General features: G+C 49.2%; 1 pseudogene; it reads right to left on the reverse strand.

Moving 5' to 3' along the window:
- Positions 1–6,236: 6,236 nt before the first annotated feature.
- On the reverse strand, positions 6,237–7,691 carry LOC126956592 (major histocompatibility complex class I-related gene protein-like; annotated as a pseudogene).
- Between the last annotated feature and the right edge of the window lie 10,306 nt (positions 7,692–17,997).

Raw genomic sequence — 17,997 nt, forward strand, 5'->3', positions numbered from 1 at the left:
TGCTTCCAAACCAATTTTTGGTCTACAGTAAACAAGGATAAACATAAAACACCATTCCACAGGCCAGCTTCAAAGGAACTAGTGGGCAAAGAAGGTGAGAGATCCCAAAGCCCCATTTAGTAACCCCCACTGAAGGAGGGGGATGGGTGTGAGTGGTGAGATATCCTGTTCTGCTGCTGTGGGCACCCCTGTGACCTGTCCTGCTGTACCATCCGGGCCTTGATTCGTACGGTTCCCCCTACTTCCTAGATGTGCACTCTCATGGCCCAGAGCTCTCACCTTTCTGAGCCTGATCCTCCTGGACTCCTGCATACACAGAGTGGAAATGCCAGATCTTGAGGGTTCTCTGAGGAGAGTGAGGTGGCAGTGTTTTTGAGAACATGGGGTCCTTCCATGCCATGTCAGTTGCAGATGGGGCAGGCCAGAGGATGCTGAGTTACAGGAGGCAGAGAGCAGTCACTCAAAGAGCAGGGAGGAGAATACAGCTGGGAAAATGACGAGAAGTTTCCATTGCATGAACTCAGCAGGGGATTTCTGGGGTCAGCTCGGTTATGAGGCATAAACAGCAAAGCTTGAAAACTGATGTGAGAACAGTGTGTCTCCCCTTTTCCAAATTCCCCAGAGGAACCTACTCCCTGCTCTAGAACTTCACATCAAAGAAACAATGCACCTGATGGGAAGAAGTCTTTTCAGGACCCCAGAAGTGCCCATTGGTGGCCCATCAGAACAAGTCTGGCTGCTTCTCATTTTTGGGTCTGCAGATTTGGGCAAGATGGCTAGAGGGGTGGAGGTTTCCCAAGGCCTCTAGATGCCGTTGTGCAAAATCAGTCCTCCACACATCACTGGCCAGTAGTAGTATGCTCGCTCCACCACCCACTGGCAGTGAGGAAGATCTTTTTGCTGTCAGAGAGGGCTGCCATTCACTAACATGCTGTAAGTCCGTTCCCTGGCTGCTGGAGTGCACAGGCGAGGGGGTCTTGAAGACCCTCGTGTCAAACTTGAGTGTCAGGCCTGCAGTTGGTTTCACCATAGATAACCCTTGTTGCCCTGCAGCTGGGGTAACTGTTATGGTGTGTCTTGACCTTTTGCTCTTCCTCTTCCTTGTCTGAACTGAGTTCCCTTCTTGGGTAAAGGACGACCTTTATGTTTATTTTCTTCTTCCACTATCCTGTCGCTCACGTGCACAGGAGTCCCACCTTATCTGTGGTTTCACTTTCTGAGGTTTCAGTTATCAGAATGGGTTGCACCAGAAAGCACGAGCCTATACAAAGACATCAGCAAGGGAGTCCTTATATATATAAGGGAAGAAACAGTTTATCATCTAGTCAGTACAATCTGCGGTTTCAAGCATCCACTGTGGGTCTTGGAATGTATCCCTGCAAAAAGGCACTGGGGCAGGGGGCACTTCTGTGTACTTCAAAACATGTACACGATGAAAACATAGTGTTATCTGTCAATCTGAAAACAAAATCGCCATGACTTCTGGGCACTGTAGTCCTACCTGTGGACTGGCTGCCTGACTGTGGAGCGTCCTCGTATTGGACATTAAGGGACTGTCCTCAGATGGCGACTTCTCATTTGGCAGCCTGTGGCAGCTGAGTTTGAATTTGGTGGTGGCCGTCGCGTGTTAGGGTAGCCATAGAGCTGCTCCCTCTCAGCTACAGCAGCAAGCACAGTTTCACTTGACCCATTTTACACCTGTTGTCTCCACCCAAGCACCATGGCTCCAGCTAGGAAGGGCGGCTGTTGGGTGGCCAAGACCAACTCGTTATAGAGCCAGAAGCTGACCTCCTTTCTTAAGGATTTCAACTGTGAAGTGCAAATACTATGGAAGCCAATTCAGTCAGGCAGAACCTCTCCCAGAAGATTGACAAGCTGCATGACCAGGCCACTCAGCGGCTTCCTGAGGCACAGTGTGCCATGAACTGGTAATGCACAGACTGTGCATTCGTAGCTGTTTCGTGAGTAATATGCACAGTGCGTGTCTTGGGTATTTTAAAGTACATGAGAGGGTTGTTTCAGCAGCTGATGGGATGCCAAATGTTTGACTTTTTATTATTCCAGCCCTTCAGATTTCCCCAGAATTGTCACCTTCTAGAGCGTGTGTCTTCCCAGTGCGTTCCGGAAATTCTCTATACCACTGCCGTGTTGCTCAGAAAACAACAGAGCTTTCAGTCAGTTCAGGTAACCTTAGAATCTGCGCTGATGCCTCAGAAAGGAAGAAAGGCCAGGACGGCTTTGGCTTGGGTGGCACTCTTAGTTCTCCCTTGGTTTCACTTCCTTTTCCATTTTGGTGGCTTCCCATTTCATCCCATAGCCTCCTCTCAGAGGCTGTCCCACCCCTCCTCCCTCCAGCTCCATTCTTCCTACTCTCTGGCCCATTTGTGTCCTCAGAGGTCTGGCTGTTGCCACTGCACCTGCCTCAGACCCAGTGTCACCTCGCCAGGGTTTCAGCCAGCCTGGCCTTCCAGCTGCCACCCAGCAGCTCAGCTCAGCAGAACCTTCTGGCCCAGACCTTCACTCCCAACTCCCGCCCAGGGGCAAATGCAGAAGCCTCTGCTGGTGCAGCCAACACGGAGTGGGGGAAAGGGGAAGAGGAAAAGCAGCAGCTTCCTGTGCTTCCCAGCTCAGAGCATTGGTAAGAGTGGGTGGAATTTGGCATTCTGCTTCTACCATTTTGAATGAATTGGCCTATTCTTTATACCGTCACCCCTCCCTTCCAAATCATTCATTCTGGTGTGCAGCCCATTTCTGTCTGTTTTCTAATGATATGACCAGAGCTGCCATGTAAGCTTGTGCCCTGCACAAGGATAGATACCCCACTGGGGAACAAACGGGACCAAAATCCACTCTGTGTTCTGCTGGCCCAGCCAGGTGACCTGGCCTGGGCTGCGTCCTCCCAGAAGAAGGGTTCATTTTTCCAGTTTGCACATGTGCTATTTGTGGGTTAGCTGAGGCCCTGCTCATGTCTTCGGTTGGTTCACAAACCAGAAACAGAACAAATGGCCAGAAATTAGTGTTGTAATCAAACTAGATTTACAACCAAGGCACGCTGAGTGGCATTATGGGTTTTATCCTGCTGCATGGCAAGGCGTTCATGCATGGGCTGTGCTCAGTGTCCTTTTTACTCAGCCATGCCAACCATGGGGAAGCAGGAGGGGAGCTTGTTGGAGAAGGCGGCCTCAGTGAGAGCCTTGGTGCATTCCCCTGAAGTCACAATTTGGGACTTCTCCCTCAGCAGGGGTCCCCACAGTCTGAGTGTTTTTCAGAAATCTTGGGTCCAAGGGACCCCAATTTTTTTTTTTTTTTTTTTTTTTGAGGTAGAGTCTCACTCTGTCGCCCAGGCCAAAGTGCAATGGTGTAATCTCGGCTCACTGCAACCTCCGACTCCCAGGCTCAAGTAATACTCGTGCTTCAGCCTCCTGCCTAGTAGCTGGGACTACAGGTCCGTGCCACCAAGCCAGGCTAATTTTTGTATTTTTGGTAGAGATGAGACCTTGTTGGCCAGGTTGGTCTCGAACTCCTGACCTCAAGTGATCCACCCGCCTCAGCCTCCCCAAGTGCTGGGATTACAGGTATGAGCCACTTATGCCCAGCTGGTGGGACTCCAAATCTTCTGTCCAGACCCCGGGGTCTGAACTCATATTTAACTACTGAAAGGCATCAGGATCTCCCCTCTGGTTGAACTTGACCTTCTTACTGAGAACCAGCTGGGCAGGCATCAGATGCCTCAGGCTCCAGAGGAGAAGCTGGTGGGCAAATAGATCAGGAGCAACTGCTTTCACCATCAGGGATGAAAGTTGAAGGCCAAGAACACTTCCTTGTCCTGTGGTGCAGGAGTTGGGATGGAGGAGCGAGTCTTATAAATGGAAGAGAACTAAGTGTTGGGATTTAAAGGAAGGACTTTGCCGCCTGCCCCCAAGTGCCCCCAAACCCTCCAAAATTCCACAGATTCCCTTGGCTTAACTCCTCTCACAGAGGTAAGCTAAGGTAGTCAGTCTCACTGTAGCTGCGGTGAATTCGTTTAATGATCTTGGTTTCCTAACTGCTAGATAATCCAGTGGAGCCAGAAAGTTTTGGTGGATTGAGGGAACCTACAGAGGTTGGGTAGAGATGTATTAGGAGTTGAATTGTTTCCCCCCGCAAAAATTCATGAAGTTGTAACCCCCAGGACCTCAGAATGTGCCTTCTCTGGAAATAGGGTTGATATAATTTGGGAAGGTGAGGTCATCCTGCAGTAGTAGGGTGGGCCCCTAATCCAGTATGACTGATGGCCTCATGAAAAGGGAACAGAGCCCTACAGTTTACACAGTGCTTTTATGCACATTTTTCTTATCCATTTCTGTAGGGTAGGCTTTATCATACCTGTTGATTTCACTCAAGTTTATTGCTTTTTTGGCCTACCATCTGTTAGCCTTACTTTTTCTAACTGCAGGAACCCCTTCTGCCAAACACAGCGTATTTTGGAAAATGACCCTACCCCATTCCAACATGTGCTTGTGTTGAGCGGCACCAATCTTAATCCTCCTGCCCAGCCCTAGCCTAAAACAGTGTGTGTGCTGGTTGGGCTCTCCCTGTGAGTCCCCAGCTAATCTCATCTCTGCCCTTCCGTGCCCCAGGAGGCTGTACGCATCAGACTGCACTTCCAGAGCCCCCGGCCTCTGGTTGGGTTCGGCCATTGCAATGAGCATCCTCAAAAAAGACCAGAGAGCTGGAGGAGAGAGAGTTTGGGGCTTCATTCCCCAACCCACCTCACTACAGTCCCACCGGGGGCCACGGTCACAGCTCTCACAAGGAGCATCCTCTGCCTGGGGAGCAGCTCTTGCTGAACTATGTTAACAGTATTCTCTTTTACCCTTCACCTCTGGTGGAGGTAATGCTTCCCTCTGTGACACATCTCTGGACACTTCACCATCCCATACTGGTTTCCTCAGTCCTGATTATCCCCCTACAGATGCTGTCTTTGTTGAATTCATTTAAACCATATTGAGTGTGCCATTTAGTTCTTGCCAGGGCTGTTAGCTATGGCTTGTCTTAGAGGCTTATCCTGATGGTCTTGGTGATTCGGCCCAGAGGTGCCACATGATCTAACGCACGTCAGAGTCCTCCTGTGACTTCATTTTCCTTGTAGTAACCAGAGCCAGGAGAGAGACGCCCATTCTTATAGAGTGGTGATGTGTGGAGGATACGAGCTTTGTGCTGGCAGCCACGTCCCTACCTCATGGATAAAATCATTCACATCTTGGTTTTGATCTCTCAGGTCCCCACACTGCCCTGATTCCCACCTTTAAAATAGCATCCCACTTTGTGCTTGAGCCGGTTTACATAGGTTTCTGTTACCTGCAACCATTAAGAGATAGTTTTTCAGCTAGGGAATGGGGAGAGTCAAAGCTCAGACTCCAGTCATCTGCCTCCAAAGCCTGTACTTTTGGCAGATGCTCCATATTCATAAGTGTGGCCAGATACCTCCCCTGCTATTGGCCACAACTGAGAAAACCCCTCCTACTCCTGTGAGGAAAGGCACCTGTGTCTAGGTATTTCCTGTAGCATGATGCAGGGGTAATGCATTTTGAATAATAAGATCATACATGAAAAGTTCTGTATTAACTAAAAGTTGACCAATTGAATCGTATCTTTAAGGTATAAGAAGAGCTCTTTGCTGGAAGGAATCTTGTCATTAAGCCGTTAGTAAAGCAGAGATCCTCTGTTTGTCCTGGTAAATCCAGATTTTCAGTCCTACTGGTGGTGTGTGAGCCCTTTGTTAACTAAACAATTTGTAATAATTGCTCCACCTCCCAAAGAATTTCCCAGCTTATCATTGACGCAAGAATTTGCCTCAATGGATCCCCAAAAACAAGGTGCCCTTGGAGGTACTCTGTCAAGAAAAGGGGAACTGTCAAATCTTGTCAAGATGCTACCCAAAAGTAACCAGAGAAAGTTCGTGGGGGGCTCTAGCCATGAGATCACAACAGGCCAACTAAAGAGATGGCTTCAGGATAGGGTGGATGTAACCTAGATCAGAGGAGTTATGTACAGAAACAGTTGTTCAGGCAATGCAGGAACAAGGCCTCCTCTCTTTACCTGTTCTTTGTAGGGTGTCTTCCCCATAGGCTCTCCCTGTGAGCCCCCATCTCATCTCATCTCTGCCCTTCCATGCCCCAGGAGGCTATACGCATCAGACTGCACTTCCAGAGCCCCCGGCCTCTGGTTGGTTTTGGCCACTGCAATGAGCATCCTCAAAAAAGACCAGAGAGCTGGAGGAGAGAGAGGCTGGGGCTATGGAATCTCTTTAGCCAGGCAATACATTCTTTTTCCAGCTAATTCTTTTGATATTGCAACTCATGCTGATTGGCCTCCCATGCCCGCTTGACGGTGTGAGCCACATTATCTACAGCCAGCCAGGAGAGGCTGTCTTTATTGAAGATCAGGAAATCTGCCCGTCATATGCATACTGCAGAAATCCTGTGGTGCTTCCGTCCTCCAGCAGCTCACAGCCAATCATTCTCTGGTAAGTGTGAGACCCTGGAACACACATGCAAGCCCAGAGGGGTCCACACAGGGACAGAGGTGGACTCTCAAGTGCTGGGAGTGGGGGCATGGCTGGAAGCATCCTCTGGTCTACATTACCTCACCCCCCAGGCCTGCTGTGGCATTGCTGAGTCCCCAGGAGGTCCCTCTTGTGGAAGCCCACCTGACAGCAAGGTTGTTTTTTAAATTTGTTGTTGTTGTTGTTCAAATAGCTTTAGGGATACAAGTAGGTTTTGGTTGCATGGATGAATCGTGTAGTGGTGGAGTCTGGGCTTTTAGTGTATCTGTCGCCCGAATCATGTATGTTGTACTCGGTAGGTGATTATTTTCACCCCTCGCCCACCTTCCACCCTTACCCTCCCTGAGTCGCCAGTGTCCATTATACCACTCTGACAACAGGTATTTGTGAAGTACCTACTGCATGCCAAAGGAGTGTGATGTGTGATAATTCCTGCCTTGGGAAGTTATCCTGTAATAGGAATGATTGATTGATAAACTGTGGCTATTTGAGTGCAGTGGAGGAGGGAGAGAGATAGAGGAGCCAGAAATATCACTGGGAAAGTTAATGTCATTATGCATAAGCAAGCAAGTCACTAGGCCTGGCTACCAGGAAGTGAGACACAGAATGGGCAAATTTAGAATGGGAAAGGAGATGGGGATATTGGGAAGGGGGATGCGGCAGAGGATAAAGGGCTCCTGGGGGAGAGAGGAACAGTCCAGAAGATGCACAGGCAAATGGGAAGCTCTGAACTCCACCAACCGGATTTCCCAGGTTTTGCCAAAAGCCACAGCAGGTGCAAGTCAGCATTGCTCGTTGGAGGTCAGCCCAGGGCCCTCTGCGGGGTGGGGGAAGCGCCCATCTCTGCCGCATGCACACCTGAGTGATTGTAGTGCCTCTGCAGGCGCTTCAGTTCCACCTTGAACGTCTGCTGCCAGCCCCTCAGCAGCTGAGTGTACCTCTCCCAGTGATCAGGCGCGAGGTTCTCTGCCATCCATGGGGCCTGCGGCTCCTTCTGCCGAGTGACACTGTCATATGTGGTGATAGGCTGTGAGTCCACATACCCAACTGAAATAAATTCAGGGACCCCATGGCCAGGATCCGAAACGCCCAGAAAATATCTCAGAGAGTGCGTCCCTGGGAAGGAGGCAAAGAAGGAAGACATGTAGGGTCCCAGACTATCCAGATCCTTCATCTGCATTCATTTAGCCCCACACGAGTGCTTCCTACTCAGCTATATCCAGGCCTCCAGGCCCCAGCTGCCGTTTCCGCTTACAGAACCACAGAACCCAGGAACCAGGGCCTGGACAAGAACAGAGCTCCAGCCCAGTGACTTGGAGCCTTTCTTGTTCAAGTTTGCAAATGCAGGATGGAATTTTATAGGTAATCTCAACTCATAAGCAAAGTACAGAGCAAGCTTGTCCAACCCATGGCCCAGGATGGCTTGGAATGTGGCCAACACAGAATTTGTAAACGTTCTTAAAACATGAGGTTTTTTTTGTGATTTTTTTTTTTTTTTTTTAGTTTATCAGCTATTGTTAGTGTATTTTATGTGTGGCCCATGACAATTCTTCCAATGTGGCCCAGGAAAACCAAAAGATTGGACACCCCTGGTATAGAGTGCTGCTCTGGTTATAGGGGGAATGGGGAAGACACAGAGGGAGCTATCCCTGCGGGAGCCCTCAAAAACTCTGAGGTCTTGAAAACCCTGATAATCCAGCCCTCTTGTTTTACCAGAGAAGTCTGTGGGTGGATAAATGAGGATCCCTACTCCACTTCTGTGTGCCGGTGTGAGCACACACACACAAACACGTGCGCATATACAGCAGCTCCGTCAGAACGAGATTCCTGTTAGGACTCAGGCCTAAGTGACTATCAGGCAGGTCGTGTCTATAGTGTGGAGATGTTGGACAAAGGGATGATTCATGTTCTGAATGGAACCATGTGAGATTTCTTCACGCTACCCAGAATAGTGTGCAATTTAAAACTTATGAATTGTGTATTTCTGGAATTTTCCATTTAAATTTTTGGAATGCGGTTGACCACTGGTAGCTGAAACCATGGAAAGTGACAGCGAGGATAAGGGGCTACTACTGTTCGTACATTGTGGAATGGTTAGATCTAGCTTCCTAACAACTGTATTACCTCATATCGTTCGCATAGAGATGATTTTTTTTTTTTTTTTTGAGATGGAGTCTCTCTCTGTCACCCAGACTGGAGTGCAGTGGTGTGATCTCAACTCACTGCAACCTCCACCTCTTGGGTTCAAGCCATTCTGATGCCTCAACCTTCCAAGTAGCTGGGATTACAGGCGTGCCCCCCAACACCTGGCTAATTTTTGTATTTTTAGTAAAGATGGGGTTTCACCATGTTGGCCAGGATGGTCTTGAACTCCTGGCCTCAAGTGGTCCACCCGTCTTGGCCCCACAAAGTGCTGGGATTACAGGCATGAACCACCGTGCCTGTCCAAGATGGTCTTCCTTTAATGTCCAGCTGCCTGCACCCAACTCCCAGCCTTAAAAAAAAAAAAAAGCTTATACTTCAAATAGTGAGGTCTTATTCTTGTGGGGCTCACATTGGTCTGCTGTATATAAACAGGATGCCATTCTCACCTGTTTATTTGCCAATTAATTAATGCTCACTGGGAAACTGTGCTCGCTGGTGTTGAATCCAGAACACCAAGAGAGTTTCAAGTAGAGTAGAATGATCCCTCAGCCCTGAGCAGCATTGCTATGAATCTCATGATGGAAGCCCATGCTCAGTAACACAGGGTGGAGGTCAAACTCCAAAACAGCTGCCTTCTGTAGTTGCCATCTTTAAGGACAGACTCAGAGGCTCAGCCCCTTATTAGCCATGAAAACAATTACAGCTCACCACAACATACATGGTAGCCATTTGGTGCAATGCATTTTGGATTTGGCCGTTAGAAACTGCATTTTCTCTGGGACGACCCTAAGGCACTTACCAGGGGGCAGACTGATGCTAACTTGTCATATATCCTCCTCACCGCTGGTGACTTGCCTTTTGCAAATACCGAAGCTCTGAAAGGTATAGTGGCACCTTGGTCAGGTTGCTGCAATCTAGATAAATTCTGGAGTTCTTTATTATATTAAAGCCTCTTTATTAATACAGATTGAGGGGAAGAGGAAGAAAGAAGCAGCTTGGTTTTTCTCTGCCATAAATGAACATGTTGGTGCTGTTTTTCTTCAGACATGCCCTTTGTGCAGAGCTGCCCTTCCCCAGGGCTGTGTGGGCGTTAACTGTGCTTAGACAGCGATTGTTCCAGCTGCCTGCCCTACTGCTTGGGTTTCACATGAACATTTCATGCAATGCACCTGGTTTGCCAACTGCGGCCAGACCTTTGTGCAAAATTGTATTTTACCACTTTTTAAAAGGTTATGAGCTGTCAAACCTGGAGGCCACTTGGTTATTCAGGGGGTGTTTGGAATAAGACCACCCGGCTTCGTTCTTTGCTGACCAAGGCCCTGTTCCCTGGTGTTCGTGGCAGCCCAGTGCTCCGCTCCAGCCAAGCTTTCCATCAGCCCTGGGGTGGGACTGAGTTCAGGGTTTTTTCCTGCTCTGCAGAAAGCAGATTTTAGCTGAGATCATCCTACTGAAGGACAACTGTGACCCTGCAGTTAAAGTCTGTTCTGGGAAAAGCAGATGTCTTCATCTTCAGGAAAGTAGAGTATCTGTGCCCTGTCATCTGTGTGGGGCAAGGAGAGGACAGCCAGGTGTCCCGCCAATAGGTTTTTGGAATTGCTTTTAGATTCCATGTGATTACTTCGTAACTGACACAGGCTGGGCTCCAGCTCTCAACAAACAGACTTCAGAGAATGCTGGGGGTGAGGGGTGACCTAGAAGCCATCTAGGAAAGGGCCAGAGAAAGCAAGCTGAAACCGATTATGGGTTCTGTTTCTCTAGCTGGAACTATCCTTTCACCGGCTCATTCATAATCAGAAATTAGTCTAATTCAAAGACAGAATGTGTAATATGTGACAAAAGTCAGCAGGAATAAACTATCATGTTTTTTCCAAGGATAAATAACCTCATGGTGTTTTCATGTTAAATAACTAGAAGATACAAACCAAAGAAGTAGGATCAAGAATTAGAATTACAAGTCCATGGGTGGTTTCCAGATGATGCCTGACTCCTCGACATAAAGAGAGGAGGGCTAGAGCCCTAGTGTCATGGTTTACAACGGTGAGACACAGGTAAATTTTTGTTTCCTGTGTATGGCAGGTCTCCAGGTGTGGTGTGGGACCAGCAGTCGCATCTCTGCATGGAGGACTTGCTGGAAATGCAAGGCGAGGCCCGCAGTATGTTTCACCATGGCCTCCTGGGGGTTCTGTTGCATGCTCTAGTTTGAGAACCACTGCTACATGGACTTTAGGTTACAGTAAAACAATAACCCCTGCAAAATGAAACATTATCCATGGCTTTGATTTTCATCATAATGTGAAATAAAATCTGATGACACTATAAACTTAAAACCCTAATCCCCCCAAAGTACTGTGTAAAACAAAAAACTAGCCATCCTTAAAAGTAATATTTTTACACCATGAAGTCTCAGTTACTCTTGAGATCATATTACAACTATATGAAGAATATTGTTCAGCATTAAAGAAGTGGAGATGCCACAAGCCTTGGCCTGGGTGTTTTTTGTTAGGTTGTTTCTTAGTTTTGTTTTTAGTTCTTTTCACACCTAAGCACAGCTCTGTTCTTCTCCTCCCACCCCCTCTAATAAAAGACATGTGCATCTGCCTGGGGTAGGAAAAGTTTGTAACTGCTGGAATATCTGAATTATCAATTATGCTTTCTCTGGCTGAGCAAGTTATATGAATTCTTAAACCCCCAAGTAGCCTGATATGGTTTGGCTGTGTCCACATTCAAATCTCAACTTGAATTGTATCTCCTAGAATTCCCACGTGTTGTGGGAGAGACCCAGGGGGAGGTAATTGAATCATGGGGGCTGGTCTTTCCCATGCTATTCTCGTGATAGTGAATAAATCTCATGAGATCTGATGGGTTTTATCAGATTTCTGCTTGTGCTTCCTCCTCATTTCTCTCTTGCTGCTGCCATGTAAGAAGTGCCTTTCACCCTCCGCCATGATCCTCCCCAGCCAGGTGGAACTGTAAGTCCAATTAAACTTCCTTTTCTTCCCAGTCTCAGGTATGTCTTTGTCAGCAGTGTAAAAATGGACTAATACAGTAAATTGGTACCAGTAGAGTGGGGCATTGCTGAAAAGATACCCGAAAATGTGGAAGTGACTTTGGAACTGGGTAACAGACAGAGGTTGGAACAGTTTAGAGGGCTCAGAAGAAAACAGGAAAATGTGGGAAAGTTTGGAACTTCCTAGAGACTTGTGGAATGGCTTTGACCAAAAGCCTGATAGCGATATGAACAATAAGGTCCAGGCTGAGGTGGTCTCAGATGGAGATGAAGAACTTGTTGGGAACTGGTGCAAAGGTGACTCTTTTTATGTTCTAGCAAAGAGATTGGCTGCATTTTGCCCTTGCCCTAGAGATTTGTGGAGCTTGGAACTTGAGAGAGATGATTTCAGGTATCTGGCAGAAGAAATTTCTAAGCAGCAAAGCATTCACATTGTGACTTAGGTACTGTTAAAAGCATTCTGTTTAAAAAGGGAAACAGAGCATAAAAGTTCAGAAAATTTGCAGCTTGATGATACAGTAGAAAAGAAAACTCCATTTTCTGGGGAGAAATTCAAGCCAGCTGCAGAAATTTGCCTAAGTAGCAAAGAGCCCAATGTTAATCTCTAAGACCATGGGGAAAGTGTCTCCAGGCCATGTCAGAGACCTTCACAGCAGCCCCTCCCATCACAGGCCTGGAGGCCCAGGAGGAAAAAGTGATTTCATGGGCCAGGCCCAGGGTCCCCGTGCTGTGTGCAGCCTAGGGACTTGGTACCCTGTGTCCCAGCCACTCCAGCCATGACTGAAAGGGACCAATGTACAGCTTGGGCTGTGGCTTCAGAGGGTGGAAGCCCCAAGCCCGGGCAGCATCCATGTGGTGTTGAGTGTGCAGGTGCACAGAAGTCAAGAATTGAGGTTTGGGAACCTCCACCTAAATTTCAGAAGATGTATGGAAATGCCTGGATGCCCAGGCAGAAGATTGCTGCAGGGGCGGGGCCCTCATGGAGAACCTCTGCTAGAGTAGTGCAGACGGGAAATGTGGGGTTGGATCCCTCACATAGAGCCCCTACTAGGGCACTGCCTAGTGGAGTTGTGAGAAGAGGGCCACCGTCCTCCAGATCCCAGAATGGTAGATCCATTTACAGTTTGCACTGTGCACCTGGAAAAGCCACAGACACTCAATGCTAGCCCGTGAAAGCAGCCAGGAGGGTGGGTATACCCTGCAAAGCCACAGGGGCAGAGCTGCCCAAGACTATGGGAACCCACCTCTTGCTGTCAGCATGAGTTGGATGTGAGATACGGAGTCAAAGAAGACTATTTTAGAGCTTTAAAATGTGACTGCCCTGCTGGATTTCAGACTTGCATGGGGCCTTGTAGCCCCTTTGTTTTGGCCAATTTCTCTCATTTGGAACAGCTGAATTTACCCAATGCCTGTACCCCCATTGTATCTAGGAAGTAACTAGCTTGCTTTTGATTTTACAGTCTCGTTGATGGAAGGGACACTTCTTGTCTCAGATGAGACTTTGGACTGTGGACTTTTGGATTAATGCTGAAATGAGTTAAGACTTTGGGGGGACTGTTGGGAAGGCATGATTGGTTTTGAAATGTGAGGACATGAGATTTGGAAGGCACAGGGGTGGAATGATATGGTTTGGCTGTGTCCCCATTCAACTCTTAACTTGAATTGTATCTCCCAGAATTCCCACGTTTTGAGAGGGACCCAGGGGGAGGTAAATGAATCATGGAGGCCAGTCTTTCCAGTGCTATTCTCATGATAGTGAAAAAGTCTCACAAGATCTGATGGGTTTATCAGGGGCTTCCACTGTTGCTTCCTCCTCATTTCTCTCTTGCTGCTGCCATGTAAGAAGTGCCTTTCGCACTCTGCCATGATCCTCCCCATCCATGTGGAGCTGTAAGTCAAATTAAAGCTCCTTTTCTTCCCAGTCTCAGGTATATCTTTTTCAGCAGCATAAAAATGGACTAATACATAACCATACTGTGTATGCAAAATATTACACAGCACAGAGTTTCAATGAGACAGTGAACTTGGGAGAACAGACCAGAACAGAAAGGAATGAGTCCTTCATTCCCCCCCTCACTGAAGTGCTGGCAAACAACAATATTGCCCAAGCAAATTGGTAGTTGAAAGAGCCTGCCCTAAATTCTGTGGGGATGAGGTGATGAGGCTACATAAGGTCCTTAAGGGCAGAGAGATCTTGATCATTCCATTTGCCATCATCATCCTCACTGATACTAATTTCTATGTGCCAGGCACTGTTCTAAGTACTGTGTACTAACACACAGAATTCTAAAAATGAGAAGTTTCCTCATCTGTTAAATCTGCAGGTAAGGAAATTGGGACACAGAAAAGTCATTTTCCAAAGGTCACACAGGTGGTGAGAGGCAGAGCTGCTTACTGTGACCCTAGTGCCTAGCACAGAAGGTGCCATATCAGAGCTTGCCAAGTCCTTAGCTTGATTTCTCCCAGACATAGTAGCTAGGGAGAAAAGGTGATGGCAAATAAACATACTGACCAGCCTCGCCAGAGAAACGAGTGCTTAGAGAGTTAAGGTTATACGTATCCTCTAATAAAAGCAGATCATCTCCCCGACCCGAGGGAGAAACATGGACTGTCGCTTTGGCAGAGGGAGACAGTTTGCATCTGCAAGCCTGAGGGGTCCAGTTCCACAGGTGGACAGTGACACGATTCTACTCATGGCTTTGCTGTGCAGCAAAACAGTGATTTGCCATCATTCCAAAGGTCCCAAAATGTTAAAAGGCAAGACCTGAGGCAAAAATGAAACTCACAGGAAGGGAGGGCCTGTCATACCACCGTAATAGGTCACTGTCCTAGAGGACACATTTCAAATCAGTAAATGATCCTTGGTGCCTCCAGGTGTCAGCTGTATGCCCACCTGCCCAGGTGCTGCTACATGGAGCATTAGCAGTGACTGTTTGTGCAGGGGCAGGCTGAGCCTGAGCAAGCATCACCACAGATGCACCTCAGAGAGGGGGCAGTGGGCTCCAGAAGCCAGTGTGGGCATGTGCTTCCGATTCCAGCCTCTTTGGATGGTGTTTTCTCCCCACCTCCCTTCCCAGCCCACTTGCTCACATACCATCAGATGCTTTCTCCGGGCACAGTAAAATTGGCTGGCCTTCGAAGAGGTCAGTAACTCTAAACTTCCTAAAAGTTTTATCTAAACAGTCACCAATAGTTCTGGCCAATATTTGATGCAAATCTGATGTGTGGGGTAGGTCTTTGACCAAGGCTGTAGGGATGCGGTGAGGAGCAAAACATTTTCATTCAGTTCTCAACCCGACAAGAGAAATACTGTTGAGACCAACTTTACACCTGAAAACTGGGGCATGGAGCAATAAAGAAATTTGTCTAAGGCTACAACTAGTAAGTGGTAGAGACAGAATCGGAGTCCAGGTTGGCCTGGACCATACGAGGCCTCCATGAAGAGAAAAGACACTGGCCTGACTTCAGTGGTGGCAAGCAGATATCTCACTAAGCCATCCCTCTAACCTGAGAAGTGGTAGCATAAGGCTGAGGAGGGGGAGAGGGGACACAACAGCTCTGCCAGTTAGTGTGGATTAAAGCACTGAACCAGAAGTACCTGGTTTGCATGGATACCAGTTGCCTTGGACTTGACCGCATTTCAAGTCCACTGTAGGGTTCAAGAGATCTACTGGCTCAGGGTTTCACACAGGTCTGCCTTGCTGATAAATGTGTTGGAGCTTTTGTGTATTTGGCTGGAAATAAGCAAAAAATAAATGAGCCAAACCCCTTATTGTATAAACCCAGAAAATCCTGGAGACTTAGTCTGGGGGGCTCAGGATGAGAAAGCAAATTGTGGCCTCTGAATGCCGCTCCCGTGGATGCGAGCACCTCTTGTTCCTGAGTTAACACCAGAGCTGGATGGAGGCTGGTGAGCTTGGGGTCTTGGGGACCATGGAGTCTTAGAGTGGGCTCTCCTGGGAGCCTTTCTGCTCCTCAGATAGAGTGGGGTCTCCTGCCTTGGGGCGTCCATTGTAGCCCTGCACGCTGGCCTTTTTTCATAACTGAAGCTGTATCCATCCTGGGGATGTGGGTATCCTAAGGGCAGGGCGGGCCTCTCCCCAGTGCCTGGCACTGGGCCAGAACCCTAAGGGCAGCTCCACACTGTGAGTAGGGGCCTGAGCCCAGACTGCAGAAGGACAAGACAAAGGCAGGCCCAGCAGGCAGCCTGGCAGCCACAGGAGAGCTCCAGATACCCTCCAGCACTGGCAGGGCAGCTGTTAAGCCCTGGCTCCATGGGCACATATCAGCGCCAGTCCCCGCAGCCCCCTTCCTTGGGGTCCAGCACTCCGACCTGGCCAACCCACAGCCAGAGCACGCTGGGCAGAGCTTCTTGCCAAGGAAGGCTCTTGCCATTTCTGAGCAGGTGCTCTGGCTCTGTAGGAAAGAGGGAAGCTTCTCTGTGGATATGTGGGGGAGGGAGGGAGAAAGGGAAGGCCTGTTCATGCAGCTGGCAGCAGGGCGTTTTGAGTCGCTCCAGAACTAGCCTGGGGACTTGGGGTGGGAAATGGGTTGGGCAGATGGAGTAGGGAAGTCCACTTGTTGCCAGGTAAGTTTGGTGGAGGATAAACAAGCAATTCTGCCTAAAGAGTCACAGTAAAGAGCCCTTGGTACAAGATCCTATGGGATCTAAGGGGAGGAGCCGAAGTCAGCATGCAGTATTGGGAATGCTTCCAGAGACAGACACCTCTAATATTTTTGAAGGCTGCCACGGGGTCTGTGGGTGGACAGGGAAAGGGCATTCCAACCAAGACACATGCATAAGCATGAGAGAGTAGGTGGGTGCATGGATGGGTGAAGTTGGGGCTGGTGAGATCCAGGAGCCAACAAACAAAGCTCCTGCCAGTAATACCCACACGAGAATCCTGTGCCCAGAGGCAGTTTGGAGGACTAAGAAGTCCACAGTTGCGTCACTGCCTTCCTCTCCTGGGTCATAGGCCTCTTCTTGGCACCTCCAGAAAAGGTGAAAACAAACAGCTGCCCAGGACACCTATCTAGGGTGGAGGCCTCTTCCCCACTACCCCAGGGGCCAGGCCATGGCCCTGAGGTTTCTTCTGTCTCCCTGCAGAACAGAACCATAACCCACCTTAAATTACAACTCGGTACATACCCACAGAAGCAGCATTTCTCAAAACCTAAGCTACCCTCGGCTTGTATAAAGCACTCTAATTTATTTATTTTCTATCCTGTCTTTTTTTTTTTTCAATGCTTGTCTCAACCCACAAAATTGCTTTTATAACCCATGAGTGAATTGTACCTGCAGTTTGGAAACACTGCCCTGGAAAGGCATCTGCCTGCTCTTCTCCAGCCCCTCTTCCCGGAAGGAACACCGAAATGAGGGCGCCTGCGTCCTGGTGAAGGTCAGTGGTGGGCAGGCCAAGCTGGGCCGCGGGAGCTGCTGGAGGGCACCACTCCGCCCCGTAGGCTGTGCCTGCAGGCCGGGGAGCGGGTACTCCGGTGCTTGAGGACCTCCAAGCGAGGTGAACTGCAGAGGGACCCAGGAGGGTGGAAGGATGCTGGCTGGAAGTCGCAGAGGGCCAGGTTCAAATCCTGCCTCTGCTATTTATTGGCTCCCAGACCTTGGATCTGTGAATTAACCTTTGAGCCTCCCACTTCTCCTGCCTAAGCCTGGTATAATAGTCTCTCCCTCGCAGTGTTGCTGTGTGGATTCAGGGTTATTTAATGACCCCAGCAGAGCTCTGGAACATTTGTGGAGCTGGCAGGGCAAGGTGAGGGACAGCCCAACGAAGGCAGGTCCCTGAAGTCCTGGTTAACACGGGTTTCCAAAATTCGAGCTAGCCTGTGGTTTCTCCAGCTCGCCTGAAAGCTGGGGACACTGCATGCACCAGGTAGTCATTCCTGCACACCCCGCGCCCGCCCCGCGAACTTGAGGGTCCATAGTTCGCCCCACTTCTTCCTCATCCCTCCTGCCAGCTCCAGCTCATCCTCCCAGTCTGGCTCGGCGCGAAGACTCCACAGCACCTTTCAGCAAAGCCCGGGACCTTGCGATGCACCAGTCGGCTCCTGTCCTCCTCCCCAGTCGTGCGTTCCTCAGGGGCAGGGTGAGCCCAGCAGTGTGTGTGTGTGTGTGTGTGTGTGTGTGCGCGCGCGCTGGGGGCGGGGGCGTGCAAAACCCCTGTGAGCCCGATCGTGCGTTCCTCAGGGGCAGGGTGAGCCCAGCAGTGTGTGTGTGTGTGTGTGTGTGTGCGCGCGCGCGCGCGCGCGCTGGGGGCGGGGGCGTGCAAAACCCCCGTGAGCC

This window comes from Macaca thibetana, chromosome 1, assembly GCF_024542745.1.
Source record: "Macaca thibetana thibetana isolate TM-01 chromosome 1, ASM2454274v1, whole genome shotgun sequence".
Classification (NCBI taxonomy): domain Eukaryota; kingdom Metazoa; phylum Chordata; class Mammalia; order Primates; family Cercopithecidae; genus Macaca; species Macaca thibetana.